The following is a 19,876-nucleotide window of genomic DNA, read 5'->3' on the forward strand; positions in this document are numbered from 1 at the left end:
CTTCAACATATGTCCTATATAAAAAAAATTTCTACGTTTTATTAGAAAAGAAAACCTCACTTTGGCCGGCATAGATAAGCTCTTCATGCCGTCTGTTTGTTTGTTTATTGATACTGTTAACCCTATTGAAGGGTCATTATAGGAGTGGTAGGAAAAAAAAGACAGCAAAAATACCAACAAATCTGTCATCAAGCGCATTGTACACGTAACAAGTCATTAAAGAGGACGAGAGAAGTATACACAGTGCCCTATTACATTGTAGAAGAGAGCAACAAAAAAACATAATCACGCACACTCAAGAGCATCTACACAGTAAAACACTATATAAAGACACGAAACACAATACACGGACTTAACTCAGTCATGTTAGCACACCGCGCTCCCGGAATAAATAAAAGAGTCTAAATTAACCAAAAATGCCCTGAGCGAAGAAGATTGAACTACGAAATCGGGAAGCATGTTCCATTCTTTTATTGCTCTGGGGAAGAAACTATATTTAAATGCATCGTTACGAGTTACTGGAGGCGGAATATACATGCTATGGCGATGTCTAGATGATTCATTAGAACGAATGTCGAAATAATCGGTCCTATTGATTTTAATTGCATTACTGATAATAAGGAATAGAAACTTGAGCCTGTCGAATTTGGTCCTTAATTCTAACTTGGGAAGGTCTGCAAGCTGACACAGCTCTGAGGGGGAGTGAACTCGGCGATATTTATTAAATATGAATCGAGAGGCTAACCTCTGAATCCTTTCTAGTTTGTTACAGTTTTTTTGCGTCTGAGGATCCCAGACAATTTTAGCGTATTCAATTATAGGTCTGACCAGTGTTCTATAAGCCAAGTTTTTAATTTCAGTAGTTGTACTATGTAAGTTGCGCCTCAGACTCCACAGCACTTTATTAGCCTTATTGCATGCTTCCTCTACATGCCTATTCCATCTAAAGTCGCTAGTAAATATTAGTCCCAAATACTTGTGTTCATCTACCCTTCCGAGCACATTATCACGAATATGGTAAGGAAATTCTAAGGTAGTTTTTTCCTAGTGGTAGACATACAAACAGATTTCGAGGGATTAATGGTCATTTGCCAGTCATCGCACCATTTGGTAATATTGTCTAGGCTATGTTGTATGTTCATTTGATCACTGGGAGAATTTATTCTATTGTAAATGACACAATCGTCGGCGAATAATCTTATAGGGACAGAAACAAGGCTTGGTAAGTCATTAATAAAAATAAGAAATAAAAGCGGTCCAAGGACACTGCCCTGTGGTCTATTTCAACGTACTGGTGGCGGCACTCTAAATACGAACGTGATACCGATACCGATGTTGCATTTTTATGTGCAATTCCGTGTAACAATGTTAACTCGCGAATCTACTTTTTGCAACATTTTTTAATTGTGTGCCTTAAGTGATTATGTGTTGTTTTTCTTTTTTTTATGTTTTCGTGTATAATGTTATATGCAATGTCTCTTTGGCGATATGGTCTGTTTTCTTTGGTTAAACCTGCCCACTGCTCGGTGGTAGAGTGTAAAGGGGGCGGACGCTTCGTCAGGCAACTTTTGTTTGCCTTTTTGTTCGCCTCCTCGGCAGCCAAGTGTTGTTCAAATAAATCTGAATAAATCTGAAAAAATAAAAAAAATGTGCAAACCTCGATGTAGCCGTGCGCCTTATCTGACTTAGTGGTGCGGGGAGTCTGCTTCAGTTAGACTCAACTACACTCTGTCTCGCTGAACTGTGTGGTTATTGCATCCGTCCGAGGGCTTCCTCTGTCAGTAGCCATTTTGTATGGCATGGCCTAGCTATGTAGTGGAAAGGTTCTCTCAGCGACCGTTGTCGAAGCACCGATGTTTTGTTCAAAGCACCGCATTCAGAAAAAAAACGCGCACACTTGGTTTGGTTTGGTTTATGGGGTTTAACGTCCCAAAGCGCTATGAGAGACGCCGTAGTGGAGGGCTCCGGAAATTTCGACCACCTGGGGTTCTTTAACGTCCACTGACATCGCACAGTACACGGGCCTCTAGAATTTCTCCTCCAAAGAAATTCAACCGCCGCGGCCGGGATCGAACCCGTGTCTTTCGGGTCAGCAGCCGAGCACCATAACCACTGAGCGACTCAACGTAATGGTGAGACGGTGACCACGCGCAGCCTGGATCGCAGAATTATTGCCGGAATGATGGCGTAATGCGACACAAGTTTGATGACAGCCGATGTGATGTTGTTTTCATCGTTTATCTTTAAATGACGAGGATAACTGCTCAGTTTGTCCGCTGCTTTTATTTTCTCTGCCATTTCCCCCGCTAGCAACCTTATTATATACCTACTTTGCGACCAGTGAAATGTGTGCATGTGTACGTAATCGCTTCGGCATAGCAAAGCCTGCTGAACTCCAAATCGCTGCACATGTTTCGTGGTGCTGTTTGACTATAGGTCACCTCGATTTGGCTGCGCTCTCTGCACGAGTTCACAAAGTGCCGTGCCAGTGCAGTGCCAGTTCTTGTGGCGCGAGTGCAAAAGTGCAGAAACGTTCGTCTGCTGCGGCCGTGTGTTGGTGTCTGTCGCGTGGTTTGACATACGCGCGGGATTATGCTAGCTGTACTGAACGCTGTGAATTTGTTCAAAGTGGCGCATATTTCGTGGAGCGGCTATGAAATTTGTTAATTGCAAAAGTTGCGAAGAATTTGACACAGTCATTTCCGTTGCGTTGTGCAAAGCGGCGCAGGCCGGTCGACCGTCACCGATTCAACGGGTACTTTGAGGAGGCAACAAACTTTGAATTCGGGAAGTTCAGATTTCCGCTCGAGACGACCTTTGACAGTTCATACACGTGATTCAGGCTATTCCCGTTCTATCTAAAAGTGACTGCCGCAATTACAGAAGGAAACAGTTGCCTGATAACTCGAACCATATTTGTACACAACTCGCGTCCACTGTCGGCGGTCGGGGACGGTGGGGTGACTATCAGAGACTAACTGGCAGGCGTAGCTGTGGGTTGACGACGACCTCAAGGCCAGTCGATTGCTGCAAGCGGAGGTATACTGATGTCATAGCGAGTCATCACAAACGTTGCGATCACTCACGTATTAAAAAACGTCTCCCCATCTGCCTTTTCTGCAAATTCTCCGTCGTGCGGCGAGCAATAATAATATTTGCACACAAAAGAGAGGTCGTGTAAAGCACATGCGAAGCTGGACAGAAAGATGAGAACCCATACGCAGTACGCCATATGGCCGCCAGTCGCTTACGCACGTACACAGGCAAGCACACACGCACACGTACGCGCACTGTCATTTCAGCTGTTTAGTGCCAGCACGGTGCAGATGCCGCGTCTAGCACGGGTATGCAGCCGCCTCAACCATGGTATCAACGCCGCTCACTAAAACAAGCGTGGCCACGGAGCCGTCTGGGAGCACGCCAAGCACCTTGCACTACTTGCACGAGAAGACAACTCGCCGGGAGGCTAGTGCAAAAGTGCAGAACTCGTGCAGCACGAAGTGAAATCGAGTACCGAAGTGCAGGTGGCGCTAGCTGCCCTGGCTAATCGAGGGCGCGAGTGCAGCGCAGCTTGAACTGGTGCAGAAAGTGCAGCCAAGTCTGGGAGACCATATGATTGATTGTTTTTGAAGGTGAAGTTCCTCTGATTCTAAGGTGAGGGTGAAGTCCTCCCGAAATGCGCATTACAGAAGTGCTTGTTAATATTAGTTCATATCGGTACTTGTAGTTGTCGGCGCCGCCTAGTATTAAAATGACCCCTGAAATTAGCTAGAGTCTCGGAGGCCATGGTGAACTGACGGCACAGAAACAACAGCATTTGATGAGATATCTTCCTCTCTGTCTGTGAGTGCTTCGCATGTTTGGCTGAGACACACATGGTCACGCTACTCATACTGTGTCCAGGGTGAATGCCTGCACACCTGAATGTTGCTACCATTGTCAAAATGCCCGACATGACAGTTTATTCAAAGCATGCGTAAACCCACTGGATGTGCACAATACCATTTCTCTAGCGTCCATTCTGAGCATCAGCAGCTTTCATCAGATGAAAACTGCACAGAAAAACAACATTCTAACAAGTTTCATGAGTGCAAGCCACATTGGAGAGATAGTTGGAGGAGTCAGGTGCTTTGCTTGAATTTTTCAGTTCGTTGCACTGACTTATTTCTGTGACAGCATTGCCTTGCTCTGGGGATCCACCATACTAGCAAAAAGACCCTGCGACGCTGAGAACACGCGTTTAAATGGAAATGCTGATGGTCAAAACAGCATGCCTTTCATTGCTTTTGAGTGAACTCGCAAGGAGCAAATAATTTTCCGGCATCTAGTGACAGTCGAAGCTCCCAGTTTGTAGTTAGTGTTTCATCGTGAACGCTAGGGGGTATTGTCAACTTTCACAGGCTATAGGAGGCACCACTAAATATGCAGTATGGTCGCCTAAGACATGATCGACCAATTGTACTGTGCTGCATTGCCTAATGTTCCATTAAAATATCCTTGTAATTTACCTTACTCTAAGACTTGGGTGCAGTGTGGCCCACATGAGTGCAACCGAGATGAGTGAGTGATGCTGTACTCAAGATGAAGAAGACGTGCTGGCTATGTTGGTGCTCTGGCTTGAAAATATGAAACATGCATTGATCATCTGTCACATCAATGCCCTCTGCAGGCATTGCCGGTGCGATTGAAACTGCACAACACAGGTGTGGCCGGGTCACGTGTAGCAAATTATTCCGATTGTGAAAGCGTGATGCAGCAAATGCAACTCTTACTGGGGTCGTTGTAAGTGTCAGAAGGCGGCGGTGAAACGTGTGTGGTATATAAGTGAATTCCGCAACAACTTAGACAGGACACAGAACAACAGTTTCTTTCTGTGTCCTGTCTAAGTTGTTGCGCAATTCACTTATATACTATGCAGAACCAACTAGCCCGACAACACGCTCTTCTGAAACGTGTGTGGCAAGTGCAGAGTCCAAAATGGGCAATTTGGAATAAAAATGAAGTTGCCTAATTGCGTCAAAGCTCATTGCACGAGAAGAACCAGACATACGCAGGAACACTCACTGGCACCAATTTTCGCTCGCAGAAACACATTTAAAAATAGTTACTTCCCTAGAACTGTATCCGAATGGAATGCATTACCTTCTCATATTTTTCTGTCCAGCAATTTTGTTGCAGAGTTGGAACGTCATCTCTTTATTTCATGAGTTTTGTTTGTTTTGTGTTGCGATGCTTGTCTATATATTCAATTCTGATTGATTGTCTGACTTATGATTTTTTTTCTTTATGCATGCTTGTCATTTTTTGTATTGAAAAATGTTTGAATGTGCCCCTCCTGCTAGGACCATGCATGGTCCGCAGTATTTCAAATAAATAAATAAATAAAAATTTTCCCGCCAGGATGCACTGCTTGAGCCACGTTGTTTGTTAATGGAGAGGTCTTTTGGGCAAGTATGTGCAAATTGTGGTGGTTTCTCGAACAGCAGCAGGTAGAGAAAATAGTTTTGGAGATTGGCATGGTCCCTTGTGGCACCCAGAGGTGGGTACTCGGTGTCGACACCATCTGCGAAAGTTGATGATAGAAGAGGATACAGTTAATGGTGCTAGGAGGCATGGTGGAAGGGTGTAATAATGACTGCAGTGTCAAACAGATTAGCGTAATTTTAACCTGTCCCAGCAGTGGAGGAGTGCGGCAGGGCTGGGATCCAGCAGCGAGCCGGGCAAAACTGAGGGCCAAGGCTAAGATTTCTGGCGGATTTCAGTGGTGCACTCACCCTCATGTATGGGGCAGTATATTCCGCAGCCTCTCCTGTATTGCTTTTCAGACCTGCTCGCAAATGACGGTTCAAAATAATAACATGTTACATCATAATTGGAGGGAAACTGCAACATCTTTCATTCTGAATTCGAGATAGAAGCGCTTTTTGTGGATGGTGTATTAAGAACTTTCCTTTCGCTTTCTTCGTGACACTGTATTTCAGTTTATTGTGAACGTGTGATTAAGTAGAAGGTTGACACCAAAAAAATGTAAATGGAGCACTACTTGAAAAAAAAAAATCTCTTTAAGCTGCGTTTCCATTCGTTTTCTTCTTTTTCTGAAAAAAGGTATTTTCGTCCTATTGCAAAATAAGGCCTTTTGCAGTACACGTTTTTTTTTTCACACATTCCAGGTGGACAGATAAAAGGCAGAGTTTTTGCTGAAGAAAAGGAACAGCGTGTTGATGTTATGATGGGTGAAACAAGAGCAGATCTCCATCTGGATGACTTCCAAGATTGCAGAAGCCCCCTGACAGCAGCGACACTGACGCACCCGGAGGTCTGCACAGCGAAAGACGTTGGCCTCTGTAATATTCTCACAGAACTGCCCGTCTGGAATGAGTTTCTCAGCGCTATTGAGCTAGAGCTAAGAGAAGAAACTCCTGCCCGGCTGAGCGTTGTTCCTTATCATTTTTCTACTTCCCCTTACTGTGAACTCGAAAGGCGCCATGCACGCAGTCTCGTGTACTTGCTGCTTACAGAACATTGTTGCGTTGTTGAGGTATGCTTGAAGGCTTCCAAGCTAGAATACAGGGGATTGATCAGTGCAGGTCTGCGGGTCTGTTCAGCACGGAAGAGGATTCGTAACAGTTTTTCTATACATAAGCTTGAAGACGCACTAAAAGGTATTACGACTCCCATGTCATATTTTGATGACCTTGAGATTTCGAATCTGTTGACTGATTTTGACTTCCATGAAATAGAAGTCAACATGAATGATGGCGTGAGTAAGGCACTCCACTCCGCCCTTCGAACCTCACCATGTGTCAAGGTTCTGGCTTTAAGACGTGGACCTGCGAATAATCGTTCTGAAATCAAAACGGTTTTGGATACTTTGGGAGAGACTATAACACTGACAACGCTAGATATTGATTCCACTCGTTTCTTTGTTGGGAAAGCTGACTTTACGTGCAGCTTGTTCAAACACCTCATATTAAACGAAGCTCTGACAACACTCAGGATTCGTGGTGGATCATCGTATTTGCTAAGAAACATCGTCAGAATCTTGCATCAAAACTGGACCCTCTTACATGCAACACTCGAACGGTTTGACATCGATAATAAGGCAGGCTCTGCAGTTGAGAGATATCTCGCTGGAAACATGACACTGCGTAGCTTCAAACTGATTGATTGCAAATGGTATGGGGCTCAGGAGTATGGTTATGTAGCTTTCCACACTGAGGACTATGGAGAACTGTCTGAGCACAATCGCCCTTGGCTGTCAATCCTTTAAAAATATCGTGCTCTGGAAGAGCTGACATTGAGCATGTTCGGTTTTTCTCCGGCAGAATGTGAGGCCTTGCTAGCAGAACTAAGGCAAAATAGCACCCTCAAGAGAGATACAATTTAAGGCCTAAACATTTACCTCTTGGTGCGGTGCACTAAACAAGGCTCGCAGCCCCATATAATGAACACACTTGATGTTATTTTCAGTGAGTGCAAACAACTGCACAACTTTGAGTTTCTGTGCCAGGCTCGCTTATTCTTCTCGGGTCTTTCGTGTCGTGCAGCCACATAAGTACCGTCAAGTTTCACCTTCCGAATTAGTATGAAGATGTAGAATTGGTGCCCTTGATCGCCAGATACGTTGAAAGTACCAGCACGCTGAAAGACCTGACACTGACTTTTGATGAGTTTTGGGGATTGCATCATGGAGACGGTTCCGCAATGAGAGCAGTTATTCTGCGAAGCCTCTTGCAAAACAAGAGTGTCAGGAAACTGTTTGTGGACAGCAGTGGATGCTTCAGAGAGGAAGGTGGTGCCAACATTGCCAGGGTCATCGCGTTCAGCACGACCATAACAGACTGCTCCTTGCTCTTTGAAGCCGACATTATTAACGCATTTGTTAGTAACTTGTCACCAGATGTTGTCAAAAATTTTACCCTTGTTTCTTTTGCTCTTCAAGCTTCATGGCATGAGATTGTTGCCCAAGACAACTGGCGCAAATTTCTCGCTCTCAAAGACATTGCTCGCCGTAACATGGGTCTTGTCACTCGTGCTACACACTGCGTAATGGGAGACCCCAGCAGACACTATGCAGAGGCCCTAGAACTGGTGGCTTCGAACTCTGCTCTTGAAGGGAAAGTCTGCCAGCTTGCATCCGTAGATAGTCAACAAGCCACTGAGAGGATTCAGGACGCCGTGCGGAGCCTGCGCTTGCAGGGGATGGACGACTTCATGCGAGTAGTGGGTGTCGTTAAGAGCAAGTTGTGTGTGAGAGCCGCCATGATGGGAAGCCACAGCTGTGCGACCTCAATGAGCACTGCTGGTTTAGCATTAGGCGTTACTTGAGGATTTCAGATGCTGTGCATAGCATAGAGTTTCTTATTATTACCTAGAGGGAAAGCTGGCGGCGCTGCATTTCAGCCACCATGGACGCCCAAAGCATCATGGGGCGGTGAGCTACTTGTTGCGGAACAGTCGTAATTTTTTGGGAACATGGAGTGGCACTACTAAGACGTTTCGTTCCGAAAACGCTGTTCGTGTGTGCGCAGACGACTTTCGCGCGAACGCAGTGTGCAAAACCCATAGTAGTGAAAACGCGACGACACGCGACACCAATAAAAGGTTTCACTTTTCTGAAATGCCATTAAAAACCTCTTATAGTATTTAAGCAACAACATCTTTTTTGAAAACATATTTACTTTTAAAAGTGCGCCTGCCAATTACGAAATATTAGTTTTTATAGTGTTCACTACTTGGCCAATAGGAGAACGAGTCGTCTCTTATTTTGGGTGAACTTTGCACTTAAATGCTTTTCTGCTCGTTTGTTGCAATCATTAGACAATATATTGAATGTTAGAACGTTTGTAGTTATCAAACAGCTTTATTTTTCTATTATTTTTGGCCAAAAGTTGCAGTTCCGCAACAAGTAGCTCACCGCCCCATGATGCTTTGAGCGCCCATGGTGGCTGAAGTGGTCTCGAGGGGCCGCCATGCAAACTCCCATAGACGGGCTGCCAGCTTTCCCTCTAGGTAATAGTAAGAAACTCTATGGTGCATAGTACATAGTGTGAAGGTAGAAGTGACACCTTGCCTTCATGTAGACAGCTGCATCACTGCTGAGAGGTTCAGTTCTGTTGTTCCGAACACCTTTCACCCCATGAGAACATGTCTGCACAGATCTGCTGTACACTCATGGAACAGAACATTGTGTCTAGGAGTCATCTGGCAAACTAATAAAATGTGAGCAATGGCTTCCTAAATGTGGTGTTCTTTTTCTAGTAAAGCAAGCATTCGTGCTAGTTGGTATGGTGTCGTGGTCTTTCCTTTAGAACCCGAAGACGAAACAGACGTGGAATGCAAAAGACAGAAGCTAGTTGTCTGCAGTTTGCCTTCAGCTTGTGCTTCTTTCTTATTGACAGCAGGTGGTAGTTAAAATCGTGTAGACGCCAAATTAATTTTTCCTTACACATTATCTGTCAAATGATGTGCTATACATTAATATGCATGGATCAGAATGTGATATTTGCCCTACGACTACTAAATAATTTATTATCAGATTTCTTCTCAATGCGGTCACAGTTTCGGTGTCATCAACCGAACAATTGCTGCGACATGTAGTTGGTGTTCAGGTCGCGTGAGGAATGTAAAGAACACCAATGTAACTGCTGATACATCATTACATCATGTGTTGTCATTCCAGCTCTTGAAGGAGGCTGGCTCAAGTGTCGTACTGAATTAACTATACATGTCAGCTATCACATTTGTTTTTTTGATGCCTCGCGTAATCTAGACACCAACTGCACTTTACAGCAGTCGTTCGGTTGATGAAACTGCAGTAGCATGAAGAAGAAATTGAATTATGAATTGTCTAGTGGTCATAGGTTGATGCCAAACTGATCCATGTATTGTAACTTTTAGCACATCATCTGAAAGACGAAAATACAACTAAATTTAGGCGTTTGTAGACCTTCAAAATTTAAAAGCAGTTATCTACTTCTTTCACTTGACATTTTCTACCTGGAAAGGAGTAACGTGTTCTTGGGACTATTATGTTTTCCATTCACTGCTTATTTCATGTGTGTGGTATATTTACAGAGTACGCGTTTTTAGAGTAGACTTCCGTTCAAATTAATTCACGAATAAGATGAACAATGTGAGACCATTTGGTTGGTTCCTCGCAGGATTCAGTTTAAAAGAATCCACTTGAGACAAAGTGTTTCGCATGTGAGTTCGTTAAGATCGAGTTTCATAATGGCCGCGAACCCCGGCAACTCCGCACAATGGGTGTTGCGACTGCAAGACCTCTGCGCCGCGCAGACGCAAGAGCGAAGATACCCTGCCTCTTCTGCATCGAGAAGAAACCTTCTCTGCACAACAGTACATACTTGCGGCAAAGTTATCTTCTCAGTGCAAGGAAGCCCACTGACAAGACAACTTTCGCGCACGTAGGCGCTGTTGTGCGGAGAAGGTTTCTTGTCGATGCGGAAAAGGCAGGGTACCTTCGCTCCTGCTTCTGCACGGCGCAGAGATGCTAGATCTCGGCATCGCATGTGCGTCATGTACCACGCATTGCCACCAGCCCAGCAAAAGGTGAGTAGACGCGTAGTAGACCCGCTCATTGACTTGGTGCTTAAACAGCTGGGGGCCGAATTTTTGAATGACACTGCTTTGCAATATGTGTTATGGTGGCATAGGGATGGCCAGATATCGGTGCCACAAAGGCACTGCCTGTGGCGGACAAAAAGACGCATGGTGCAGCTGTTCACAGAGTGAATAGCAGTTACATACTACTTCTATGGCGCACTCCGTAATGATATCTGTGCGCCGAAGAATTGGTATATACTGTGGAGTAAAAGTGAAAAAGTGATAGTAGCATGCTATCAGAATTTCCTCTGCATCAATCAAAGTGATCGCCCTCATTTTCTTGGGTTCTGGCAACCACCAGCAATGCTGATTCAGTTTCACACCTGAGATGTCTACCAATTTCTTCAAACCCTTGGAGTCATATTAGCTGGCTTGTAGCAATGTGTTGCCATTAGAGATGCAAAATTTCAAGAAATTTTGAATGGCATGAAAAAAACCATTCTTTTCAGGGTTTTTTTCATGAAAAATCGGAAATTTTGCAAAACGTGTTTGCAACAGCACAACGATCAATAATAATGCTCCGAAGTTCAGTCGGATATGCAGTTATAGATGTCATATTCTGAAAAGAACTTCTTGTTCTATTGCACCGAGAAGATAAATAATGATTTGCACTCCAGGCGAATATGGAGATATAAATATTGTATTTGTGGAACGAACTTCTTGTTCCATTGCACCGACAAAGGGAACATGAAAACTGATCTATAAGTCACTCCATATCAGATTCAGAGTCACTGCCACTGGATGCGGCACTACGTGCAGCAGTATGGATTAAGTTGTGTCCACAGTTAGGTTCGACTGCACATACACGAGCTTTCGAACGCGATCTCCTGAAAACCTGTTGCGAATCCTTGTATGGACGTTTCCGAAATGTGACCAGTTTTGTTCGCAGCTGGCGGTTGATTATGGTATCTGCAGCAGTTGGCAAGCCAGAGGAGTTAGCGGCTGGTTGGTGCAAAGGCCTTGCCACCAGGTAGATGGGGCCACGTGCTTCGCTGAGTCCCAGACCCCTGTCCTGAATCAAATTCCTGCGGATGTCCTGTACTCTGCTACGTTGGAAACCAAAAAGCTAGGCTTGCATTTGGCTAGAACCGCTTACGTGCACAGCAGCCTATGTTATTTATGCCGGGTGTGTCGCGCTGTAGAATTTGCAGTCATTTTGTTCTACTTCAGCCTTGAGTTTTAAAAGCACTACCTGGTACCGGCGATGACGACTGCTCTCCAATCGTTCAACGATGCAAACTGTTATGGTTTTCAAAACAAAAACAAAAACCTTGAACTGAAAGCAAGAAATCACAGAACCTTGAAATTGCATTGTGAAATTTTCGATGTTCCTTTCCATTTTTTGTCGTCTGAAAAAAACGAAAAAAAAAACGTTTTTTTTTCCAAACTTGCAGTGTTTTTTTTCAGGCCTTCACATCTCTAGTTGCAATGCCAGATTCTCTGATGCACAACCCACCCTGCCACCTTCACAGTGGCATGCGATCAGATGATGGGTCAAATTCAGCAAGAAAAATATAATAAGGCGTGTTTCTGAACCTCTTTTTGACCCACATGCATAATATTGATTCTATTGTAGAATGTCACATATCATCTGTTACTTTTGGGGAGATCCATTGGTGCAACAAACTGCAAACATCCCAGAACTAACTACAAAACACTCAATGTCAATTCCTTAGATCGCTTCTCAAAATGAAAATAAAACTGATGAAGGGGTATATCTGCACACGACATTGCAATAAGATTAGTTTCTTCAAGATGAAATATGACCACCACACTTCCCACATCTGCTCAGATATATGAAAAGCTCATAATCAGCCAAACAAATTTAGAACTTTTGAAGTGTGGTTTACCGCGACTCTGGAAGCACTGGAGGCCAGAACCTTGGTACAAGCCGATCAAGTCGCAAAACGCAAGATCGGGTCCCAAGAAGCAGATCGAGCTCGAAATGTGTGCGGCAACCAGTAGCTCAAGCAGGCCACTGTCTTACAATGAAGGAATGAAAGAAACTCTCTTGAAATGAAAGAAGTGGGATGACGGTGCCTTTGATGGTTTCTGTTTGTTTCTAACCAAAACAGCAAGAAAGAGCTGCATCATGATTACCTTCACATCAAAACAAACAATGCCCAAGTGCACGTGCACCTTAGTAAATGACACGCATGGCCACGTATTGAGACAGGGATGCCAAAGTACACTAGAGAGGTTTCTTTCAGCCCTACAGAGACCTTACTCGCAGTTGAGCATGTTCTAATTCCGTTTCTTTTTTTCTTGAGGGTCAAAGGATATCTCCACATCATTGCTGGAGAAGCACCAGAAGCACCTGGATGCGACAGTCTCCCGCGTTTGACTCCTAAGTGTGCCTGCATAGATGATCTTGTCATCTGTTTACATAGTAATCTTGTAGGCTGCCGACACTCTTTGCACAGCTAACCTGTTGACGTTGAATTTTGGTGGTTGACATAGAGCAAGTCTTGGTAAAAGCAGGGCTTTGGTATTGCAACAATTTAGTTTGAATATCAAAGTGCCAGCCACCAAAATGAATCTTGTGCGGACATAAGTCAGATCCACGAGACATCGAAGAAGGCCATTCCAATCAAATGTATGGCAGCCACCACAAAACTCCTTCACGCTCATTCAGCTCGTAAACTCCTCGCCCCTGGTTGTTTCTTGAGGTGACATGCCGTGCCACTTCATATTGGCCCTTTTAGTATGCTTTTCAGAGCTTTGATAGTGTAATCCTACACCTATTTGTTTGCTATATTGAACCAAATATTTTCAGGAATTTTTTTAAGTGTTCGCTGAAACACCCGCCTTCATAGAGTACAAGAAAGCATTTGACTCAGTCGAAACCTTTGCAGTCATGCGGGCATTACTAAAGCAGGGTGCAGATTAGCCTTGTGCAAATATACTGGAAGGTATTTATAACGGCTACACAACCACCATAGTCCTTCATAAAGTCAGCAATAAGATTTCAATAAGGAAGCGTGTCAGGCAGGGAAACGCGATCTCGCCAATGCTATTCATCACCTTTAACATGAGGTCTTCAGAGGCCTGGATGGGGAAAAGTTGGGGATAAGAATGAATGGAGATTACCTTAGTAATCTGCGATTCGCTTATGATACTGCCTTGCTAAGTAACACAGTGGATGAGCTGCAAAGCATGATCAATGAGTTAGACAGGCAAAGCAGAACGGTGGGGTTAAAATTAACATGCAGAAAACCAAAGTAATGTTCAACAGTCTCGCAAGGGAACAGCAGTTCACAAGTGGTAGCGAGGCACTGGAAGCGGAAAGGTAGGTAGTGTTATATTTTGCCGTGCTAGTAGCGTGTCCCACCAGGCATCGGATCCAGGATCACCGCCGCATTGCCGAAGGAGGAAGGAAACGTGGGTCGGAGACGGGGAGTAGGGGAAGTGAAGGAAAAACTGTATTTACATGGTTACATGAATAATTACATTATTTACATAGAGCGGGACTGAGAATGGCTCTCAGTGGAAGGGGAACGTCTTCGTCAACCGTAGTCGACTGGAGCTAGCAGGCTTCTCTCGGCCACACTCACGGCCGAGTTAAATATCGTTCGGTTTCCCCAGATCCCTGGCTGGGGAATAATGGTCGACGAGCACTGTCCAATCGGATGGACCGAAGGGGACGTTCTTGTTACCACCCACGGCTGGGCAGGTGCGAGCTTTTCCACTCTCTCGCAGCTGGGTCGATGAGAGGGGGAGATGCTGACTCATCCAGCCCTGCGGGAAAGGAATCTCCGGAAGTCCTCCAGCAGGTGAATGAACTTGCCTCCCCGCCGATTGCCCAGAACGCGAGTCGGAGACACAGAATTCTTCAATTATCCGCCAGCGTGACCGGCGCCGGCACGTCGCCTCTGCTGTGGTCGCTCGGACAATACCTCCGGCGCGTCCCCGGCCTTCGCCGCTATAGTGGTCACCTCCGCTCAAGGAATTTCGCTGGGGTTACTGCTGACAATGGCCCTAGACATTCCTGCAACACTAATCCGCTGAGGCTCGGAGGGGCATTCCAAGCATCCCACTTCCCATGGTCGTCGCGAGGTTGTCGGCCTTGTTGATTGTTCACGGTAGCTGCTTGATCGGGCCCACGTGGTCCGAAGTACGGTCACAACAGTAGTGACCGCAGATCCGGATCACGAGAGTGAAATGACTAAAAGAATAGGAGTGGGCTGGAGCGCGCTGTGAAAGTTCTCCTCGATCGTGAATGGCAGTTTACCAATGTTCCTCAATAGAAGTGTATATTACAGCTATATCTTACCAGTGCTCACCTATGGGGCAGAAACGTGGTGGCTAACGATTAGGGTTAAACTTAAACAGCACTACGCAGCGAGATATGGATAAAAAAATGACAGGTGTAATGTTAAAAGACGGGAAAAAGGCACAGTGGGTCAGGGAACAAACGCGGGTTAATAATATTGTCACGGGCGGGTGGTACAGTACGTCCGGCTCGGTTGGACACTTCAAAGTAGGTGACTGCAGCGGACGTCAGTAGCGGTCCCAAAAGCGGAGCATTCGCAGCCAGACACTTCGGCTTCTTCCTAAGGCCAGCTCGCGCGCGCATTCCGCGCTCTCGTGGGTCTAGTAGAACGACGACGATATATGGACGGTGTCATTACTCCCCGGCAAAAAGAAGCATCGTCCCGATGCTGGGAGTGAGTGGAGAGGTCGGAAGGAATGATCGGGATTAGTGGGCAAGGCTACCGCTCGTGGTAAGGCTTCAGGCGGACCACGTGAACCACTTCAGGGCACGGAGACCGTCGGGACTTCTGAAATCCATCGGGAATGACCTCGTAGGTGAGGTCGCCCAATGACCTGACCACGCGGTATGGTCCGAAGTAGCGATGGAGGAGTTTTTCGCTCAGTCCTCGTCGCCGAATGGGGAACCACACCCACACACGGTCGCCAGGCGCATAATGGACGTCATGACGGCGCCGATTGTAGCGATCTGCATCTCGAAGTTGTTGGTCCTGAATTCGAACTTTGGCCAGTTGGCGAGCAGCTTCGGCGCGTTCCAGGAACGTGTAGGTATCAGTGTGAAGGCTAGAGTCGTCCAGATGTGGTAACATTGCGTCGAACATCGTCGTCACTGCACGGCCGTAGACGAGGTGGAATGGGGACATCTGCGTTGTTTCTTGCATGGCCGTATTGTAGGCGAAGGTGACATAAGGAAGCACTTCGTCCCACGTTTTGTGTTCAATATCGACGTACATGGAAATCATGTCAGAAAGGGTTCGGTTCAGTCTTTCAGTCAACCCGTTCGTTTGAGGGTGGTACGACGTTGTTCGGCGGTGGTCGGTATGACTGTAAACCAAGATCTCCTGCAGCAGCTCAGCCATGAACGCAGGGCCTCTGTCAGTGATCAGCACTTCAGGTGCCCCATGGCGGAGTACGATCTGATGCGCGAACTTGGCGACTTCTAAAGCGGTGCCGCTGGGTAGAGCTGACGTTTCTGCATAGCGGGTAAGGTAGTCCGTCGCGACAATTATCCATTTGTTGCCAGAGTTCGAACGTGGGAACGGACCCAGCATGTCCATTCCTATTTGTTGGAAGGGCCTTGTAGGTGGTCTAATGGGCATCAAGAACCCAGCTTGTTTGGTTGACGGTACCTTGCGACGCTGACAGGCTCGGCACGTTCTGACGTAGTGAGTGACATCAGCACGGAGACGAGGCCAGTAGTAATTCTCTTGGATTCGGGCTAGCGTACGGGCTATGCCCAAATGTCCAAAAGTGGGTTCGTCATGGGAGGCCTGGAGGATTTCATTGCGCAGGCTAGCCGGTACGACGATTAGGTATTGCGTATTGTTTGGAGCGAAATTTTTCTTGACCAGAAGACCATTTCGGATGCATAAAGATGGCAACACGCGCCTGAAAGCGCGTGGGGCGGTCGTGTTGCTGCTGTTGAGAAATTCCATTACGTCTCGAAGTTCGAGGTCGGCGCATTATTGGTCAGCGAGGCAGGAGGCGTTGAGAGCACTCAGTAAGATGTCGTCATCATTACAGGCGTCGGTAGAAGGATCTACTGGGGCGCGGGACAGACAATCGGCGTCAGAGTGCTTGCGCCCGGATTTGTACACGACAGTCATGTCGTATTCATGGAGCCGCAGACTCCATCGGACGAGGCGAGCGGACGGGTCTTTAAGGCTTGCGAGCCAGCATAAGGCATGATGATCGGTCACCACATTAAAATTTTTGCCGTAAAGGTACGGTCGGAATTTCGAAGTGGCCCATACAATGGCAAGGCATTCTTTCTCGGTAGCGGAATAGTTTGATTCGGCTGGTGACAGACATCGACTTGCGTAAGCGATGACCCGTTCTTGACCTGCTTGGATCTGGACCAGGACAGCACCTAAGCCGATGTTGCTGGCATCAGTATGGAGCTCCGTGTCGGCGTTTACGTCGAAGTGAGCCAGAACGGGAGGCGCCTGCAGGAGGCTTTGAAGGCTGCGGAATGCATTTTCTTGCGCTGCTTCCCATCTGAAAGGTGTGTCCGACCCTGTTAGGCGCGTCAGCGGCTCGGCAATGCGAGCAAAATCTTTCACGAAGCGACGGTAATACGCGCACAATCCAAGAAAACGGCGGACAGCTTTCAAGTCTTGCGGCGGCGGAAAATGGGCAATAGCTGTTGTTTTTTCAGGATCAGGCTGAACACCGGCTTGATTCACAACGTGCCCTAAGAACTTCAGCTCTGTATACGCAAAGTGGCATTTCTCATTTTTGAGCGTGAGTCCAGAAGACCTTATTGCTTGTAGGACCAATTCGAGGCGGTGAAGATGCTCCTGGAAAGTCGGGGCGACGACGACAACATCGTCAAGATAGACGAGACACGTCTGCCATTTTAAATCGGCAAGGACGGTATCCATAAGGCGTTGGAAAGTTGCCGGTGCAGAGCACAGTCCAAAGGACATGGCCGTAAATTCATACAGGCCATCTGGAGTAATAAAAGCTGTTTTTTCACGGTCCCGCTCATCGACCTCAATTTGCCAGTAACCTGACTTGAGGTCCATCGAAGAAAAGTATTTCGCGCTACAAAGGCGATCCAGAGCGTCGTCGATCCGGGGGAGAGGATAGACATCCTTTTTGGTGAGTTTGTTTAAGCGACGGTAGTCTACACAGAACCGCAATGTTCCGTCTTTCTTCTTCACAAGGACGACTGGCGCTGCCCAGGGACTGCGGGAAGGACGAATTACGTCGTCGCGGAGCATTTCCTTGACTTGGCGGCCAATAGCGTCGCGTTCAGCGGGAGACACTCGGTAGGGGGACTGTCGGAGAGGGTGCACGTTATCGTCCGTAATAATGCGATGCTTCGCTAGGTGAGTTCGTCCAACACGCGATGATACCGAAAAGGTGTCGCCGTAGCGCAGAAGAAGATCTTTAACTTGTTGCTGCGTCGGGGAGAGTGCTGGATTGACGTCGAACGTGAAACCAGTGACTGGGCTCTGCTGTTGCGACAACGACATTGTGGAAATACTGGGTGTGCTTCTGACATGGGCGATGGCATCAACGTGAGCCACAACGGTTCCCACGTTCAGATGTTGATGTGCACCACCGAAATTGGTTATCAGCACCTCTGTTTCTCCGTCGACGAGATTAACGACTCCTCTGGCGACAGCAAGGCTCCTGGGAAAAAGCAAGATCTGGTTGCCTTCCGTGACGCCTTCGAAATTCCGCACAGTCTTGGCGCCGACAGAAACCATAATACTCGAACGAGGTGGGATGGTGACGTGGTCATCCAGGATGCAAAGTGCGGTCGGATGGTCTGGATCTCTGTGTATTGCGTTCTCTGTGGAGAAACACACGGCCTTTGACTGGAGGTCGATGACCGCTCCATTCTCGGTCAAGAAATCCATCCCGAGAATGACGTCACGTGAACAATGTTGAAGTATAACGAACGTTGCCAGGTAGGTTGCGCCTTGAACTTCTACTCTTTATGTGCAAGTCCCGGTCGGTGTAACTAAGTGACCCCCGGCTGTACGAATCTGTGGGCCCATCCACGGAGTGGTGACCTTTTTCAGAGTGGCGGCGAAATTTCCACTGAGGATAGAGTAATCCGCCCCTGTGTCGACGAGTGCAGTGAAGTCTGTTCCGTCGAGGGAAATGCTCAGGTTTGCTGTCGTAGACGTCGTGTGAGAGGTACGGCGCGGTGTTCGGTCACGGCTGCGGTGCGGCGCGGGTTCATTTCGATACGTCAGGTGGCATTCACGTAGAGTCGGCAGTTCACGGTGTTGGATGGCATTCGGTCGTGGCATCGGGTGGCCACCTAGTTGCGGCGTAGGAGGGTCTGTTACATTTCGTCGGTGAGCAACCTCCCCCACAAAGGTTGCTGCTTTTAGTTTTCCTGGCGGGGGCTTGGCGACCTTCCCCGAGGAAAGTCAACGTAAGACCGACGACGTAGGAATGGCGACCTGCGTCTCCCACCGGCAGAGTCGGCCAGATAATCGTTGATTTCTCTGGGTCGCTGCCCAGGCTGCGGACGTGGTGCATCTGCAGGGAACCCCGGCAGGCCCATCTGACGATACCTGCAGTTGCGGTACAGGTGGCCCGGCTCACCGCAGTGATAGCAGAGAGGACGGTAGTTGGGAGTGCGCCAGATATCACTTTTACGGGGATACGATGGAGCAGGACGAGCAGGTGGTGGCGGCCGAAAAGAGGCCGGGGTTTCCTGAAGACGACTCGGCGGCGGTTGTCCGCGACGAGCAACAGCGGCGTATGTCATTCGAGGTGGGGCTGTGGACGGCTGGAAGGGAGCTGGTGTTGTAAGCGCCTGTTGCACCTCTTCCCGAATAACCTCGGATAGAGCAGAAACCGTTGGCGCAGGCGGCGTAGCCGGGAACAGCTTCTGGAGCTCCTCGCGAACGATAGCTCGTACGGTTTCGCGAAGCATGTGGGTGTTACTGATGTCCGTGGCTACCGCAGTCATGGCCAAAGGCTGACGCTCGTATTGCCGCAACCGCATATCGAGTGTCTCTTCCATGGTGGTTGCCTCCGACAGAAACTCTGCGACCGTGCTCGGTGGATTGCGAACCAGTCCGGCAAAGATTTGCTCCTTGACACCTCGCATAAGGTACCTGAGTTTCTTCTGCTCTGTCATGTCCGGGTCAGCTCGACGAAATAACTTTGCCATCTCTTCGAAGTATACCAGTATGCTTTCATTTGGTAGCTGGGTTCGGGACTGAAGGAGCAGATCGGCCCATTCTCTTCGAATCACCGTGGTGAAATCCTTCAGGAACTGGTCTTT

The sequence above is a fragment of the Amblyomma mixtum genome, chromosome 1, assembly GCF_055824585.1.
Source record: "Amblyomma mixtum isolate Tamu chromosome 1, ASM5582458v1, whole genome shotgun sequence".
In the NCBI taxonomy this organism is placed as follows: domain Eukaryota; kingdom Metazoa; phylum Arthropoda; class Arachnida; order Ixodida; family Ixodidae; genus Amblyomma; species Amblyomma mixtum.